Source organism: Cyprinodon variegatus, unplaced genomic scaffold, assembly GCF_000732505.1.
Source record: "Cyprinodon variegatus isolate N-32 unplaced genomic scaffold, C_variegatus-1.0 Scaffold584, whole genome shotgun sequence".
NCBI lineage: Eukaryota > Metazoa > Chordata > Actinopteri > Cyprinodontiformes > Cyprinodontidae > Cyprinodon > Cyprinodon variegatus.
Genome location: NW_015151037.1, coordinates 303149 through 307888, shown reverse-complemented (window position 1 = coordinate 307888; position 4740 = coordinate 303149). Strand labels below are relative to the sequence as shown.

The window sequence follows — 4740 nt, the reverse complement described above, 5'->3', positions numbered from 1 at the left end:
CGGCAACCGACAAAGCTTCGAAGCTGACGGCAGCCAGGGCCGACCACAGCCCATCTGCAGCGGCCCTCTCTCGGCATAGCCGTGTGTGAAGCGTGTTGGTTAGCATTTTACTACATCGGTCGAATCTACAGGAGGAGAGTCTGATGTCGAGTCTGAAGTCATTAGAACTTGAGTAGGGACTTTGCCAAACTTTGCCAAATACAACAAAAAATCGCCATCATAGCCTGGCTATAGACCTGGCTGCCGTCAGCTTCGGAGCTTTGCTGGTTGCCGCGGTTTAATTGTTAATTGCAATTAATTGTATGCTTATATATTTATTGAGCATTTATTTATTTATGTATTTATTTTTAAATATGGCAGAGTTGGTCCTCCATAGATATAAGTCAGGTAGTTTCAGATGATGGGACCAAGTTGCTCTTAGAGATCCGGCTCCCACTGTGCTTCTACTCTGCAGTTACACAGTTTTGAACCTCTTCAGGTCAGAATAGATCTGACCTGAAGAGGTTAACCAGCTAACATGCTCAAGGATCCGTGTCCTGAACAAAATATCCATAAAGTATTATTTTGTAGTAACCTTTAAACTGTCGCTATGAATCAGCAACATTTACATTGGATTTTTTTTTTTTTTGGGACATTGTAGGTTTCGGTTAGCAACATCAGATTCCAGGCCTTTATGGACATATTCACAAAGAGAGCAGTGTTTTACCAATCTAACGTAGATCTAGACAGATTAGTCTTACCGGGGAGATCTCTTTCTCACAGGACGATAATTCACCGCTGCTAAAGATGCCTCGCTTTCCTGCGCATACACAGAGGCACAGTCGATGCTTCTTAACGGCTCGGCACAGAAAGGAAGCTGAGAGGAAGTGTGTGTACGTGTGAGACAGGCAGACAGGCGAGAGAGGACATTTTTTATACCAAAGGCACTAAAATGAACAGACATGGCAGCCAAGGAGACATGGAGAACAAATGAACTCAATGAACCTAGAAGTTCATTTCTTCTTAAAAAGTGGATGTAACAAAGAACAAAGATGTAATTGGTACTAGGGCTGAAATAATTAATTGGATTAATCGTAATTAATCGCTTACTGAAATAATGGTCAGCTAATGTAGTAATCGATTATTTGTTTACAGGAGCGGAGAGGCTCTAAAACAGAGAAACCCACTTAGAGCAGAATTATACCAGGATTTAAACATTCTGTATTTAAGATAAATAATATTTTAATCTATCAATATTCTCTATCCAGAAATCCTCAAGTGGAAAAGTTTGAGTTTCATCTGGTTTAATTTCGTGTAAGGTCTTCTTTAAGGCACCTTTGGCTAACTTATTATTAATCGATTAAATAATAATCCACAGATTGATTTGCAAAATAATGGTTAACTGCAGCAATAATTGGAACTAAACATTTCACTCCAAACACAAAAAGCTTTGTCCTGCCTGAGTGGTAAAAAGTAGGGAAAAAAAAGAATAAATAAAAAATAAAAATGAAAAAAATAAAAAAAAAAAAAAAAAAAGTAGGGATGTCCCGGTACAACATTTTGATTTCCGATATGGTTTCCGATATAATACAAATATCGACCCGATACAATATAAGCGGAACAATGCAAACTTATATGATTTATTTTAAAGTGTGGAATGTTAAAAAAAAATGATTTGATCAACTGACAAAGTGAGAACAAAGGTTATAGGTTTGAGAACAACTGACCCAGTGATGAAGAAGCGGTGGGCGACATGAACCTTAGACAGACGCGGAGGGATTTTATCAGTACGCTAATATCAGAGACTTTGGTGCAGGCCGATAAAATGCGATATTATTTTGCCCGATATCAGCTCAACATCGAACAACAATACCAGATGGGGATATCCCTTTCGTTTCCTTTCTTTTTTCCTACTTCTATGTTTTCTATGTATTTTATGTCGTAACTGTTTGCAGCTGGTTTTTGTATTTGCAGCATTTTTCTTCCTATTGTTATGCTTTCACGTGTTTGTGTTTGATAATCCATGTTTTGTGTTTTTTTTTATGTGTGATTTTTGTGTTTGCAGTGCTGTATGTATTTGCTAGCTGTTTATGTATTTGCAGTGCGTTTGCATAGTAGCTACTATGATAAATACATTTCTGGTATCCAGTCAAAGGGCAGATAATATCAGGGGTCATTTACAGGTTGCATCTGAACTGATCTTAATAAACTTTCATGTTTGTGGATTTATATGATGTTTAGATTTATATATTTATATATGTTTAGATGTTATCTTTGTTGAGAAATAAATTAATTCCAGAATCTCCAGAACAATTTAGGTTCTTTTAATTTTGCTTGTAATAATATCAAATAAGAATATTAATTTTATAAAAAGGCATCCAGGTATGGGGGGCCGTTTGTAAAGTTAAGCAGTCAAAATTTAAGAGAAATATTTTTGGGCTATTGAGCGTGATTTAAGAGAAAATAAGGGGGTTATTTTTTCCAAGTCATTTTTTCGTTGTCATTCATTAAAAAAAATAAAAATCAAAGTTGCAAACTAAATACTTAGTTTGCTAAATAAATATTTAGTGGGTAGAATGAGATTTAAATTGGAGCTAAATATTTTTTAACAAACTAGATATTTAATTTGCAAATTAAATATTTAGTTTGTTATATAAGTATTTAGTTTGGAGCTAAATATGTACTTAACCAACTAAGTGTCATATATATATATATATATATATATATATATATATATATATATATATATATATATATATATATAAAACTTTGGAAAATAAATATGTTGCTTGTTGACAAATGTTTTAAATGAAAATTTTAATATTTAGTTCGGAACTTTGATTTTTATAAATGAACAAATAATATAACGAAATAATGACAAGGAAAAAGTTAACCCCCTTATTTCTTCTTTAAACATGCTAACCATAAATATTGCTCGTAATTTTTGGCTTAACTTTACAAACAGTCCCTATACCCAGGATTATAGATTATTTACTGGAGGCGCATGTAGTCAATGAACTGGAGATGCAATAAGTACATTTTGAGGAACCAAAGTTATTGCCGGTTTGACTGTTAAGGGGGAATTTACAAAGCAGCGCAATCCAAAGGATCCCCTTAACTCATGCTTTCAGATGAAAGGGTTACACAATTATTAGGTCTGGATTTACAAAGTTACAACACAAGGAAATAATGCAGAGCACTTGATTAGAAAAATACTGTGAAAGTGTGGTCAGAAAAGAGGGAGAGAAACAAAGAGATTATTTCCTCTGGATTAGTATTTTCAGATTTAGAAATCTGAGAGAATCAAGTTTAAACATACTTTATATATGTACTGTACATATAAAAACAATGTGATTTTACATAAGGGAGAAATTTAGAAAATTGCTTTCTGGTTCTCAAATCTGTAAAAAGTGACAGAATGAAGAATTTGCCAAGTTGACTTTGACTAAATCCCCGTATAAAAGTGTTGCTAACTTACCAGAATGAATTTACTTTGTCATTGTCAGTAGCGGCACAACAGCAGTTAAGTAAAAGGCTTTTCAAAGACTAAAAGGATTTAATTCAACAACACTACACCTCTTTAAGGCACCAGCTCTATAATAATCTGTTCTTTGTTAATCAGTCACCTCAAAGTCTGATAGTGCACCTAAACCCAACAAATGGTAAAAACTGGTTCGACTTGTGAAGGTAGTTATTTTGGCGGCAGCGTGTAATTAGAGCTTTAGGGATTTAATAAAGCGGTGTAGAACAGATCAGAGTCGTTCCAAAAGTAAAAAAATCAATCCTCTGGACTTTGTTTCCAAGTTTAAAGACATTTCTCTTCCATCCAGGAAGCTTTTTCAATTCAAAATGTCAGAAATAGCGTTTAGTTCCAGGTTTTATCCAGCAGCCCAACAAAGCCTGTTTTTAGTTTAGAAAACATGCAAATAGAATTTTACCTTTCTATAGCATTGCACAATAACAAAAGAAGCCAAACGACCCCGATCCAAAGGGGTGGAGCCATTCCTCCCATTCACAGAGCACCTACGGCTAATTCGGCTGTTTCTAAATGTCTGCCCTAATCACTATTTGCGGCACTATATAGTGATTACGCCATTTTAGATGAGATGGAGGAGCAGATATATCCAAAATGCCAAGAATCCTCACGAAGCATTATGGGATTTGTTGCCACAGCTGCGACAAGAAACAAAGATGACACTGGCACCGTCCGGGGAGGCGGATCCACATGACCAACTGTAAGAGAAAAGTCGTGCTCATCCGTCCGAACGGTCAGTTAACTGAGTTCACCATATAGTGATGGAGGGAATTAGGGGTTAGGGCGGACGGTCGGACACAGCCTTCGCAACTATGCGGCGTGAACCAAACGGAAAACGTGGAGCGGGCAGCAGCTGCCGCAGGTTCCTGAATGTGAACATCTTCACATCCGTGATTTAGCTCATAAATATCACCACTATCAACAGATTGATGAAAAACTCCAGGAAAGAAATGACTGTCACACAGTTGTAAACAGCTGTGTTTTCTACTTCTTCATGTTCCTGTTTTTGCTGAACATTCTCCCAACCTTCCTGGAATACATTGACATTATCACTGTCTCAATAGAGGTGGATTTTTTAGAAGCAAAGGAAAATATGTTTTATCCGTAGTGGAGAATTCATTCCACACATTTGGTAGTGTTGCCCTTCTACCTTAAAGGAAAAGTCCGCTCATATTCATAATACAAACTTCTGAAAGTTCTTTAAATCTGAAATGATTCCATCCTGT

At 35.9% G+C, this 4740-nt stretch overlaps 1 long non-coding RNA gene across 2 annotated transcripts in view; it reads right to left on the bottom strand.

Moving 5' to 3' along the window:
* The window catches only part of LOC107095921, a 155503-nt gene that overhangs the window by 141575 nt on the left and 9188 nt on the right, over nucleotides 1-4740 (bottom strand). Inside the window, exon 1 of one of the 2 annotated variants that reach the window (XR_001481768.1) lies at nucleotides 741-801. The exons of the other annotated variant lie outside the window; for it this stretch is intronic. This is a non-coding gene — a long non-coding RNA (uncharacterized LOC107095921). Of the gene's footprint in view, nucleotides 1-740; nucleotides 802-4740 lie in introns of those variants that run through there. 2 annotated transcript variants of the gene reach the window in all.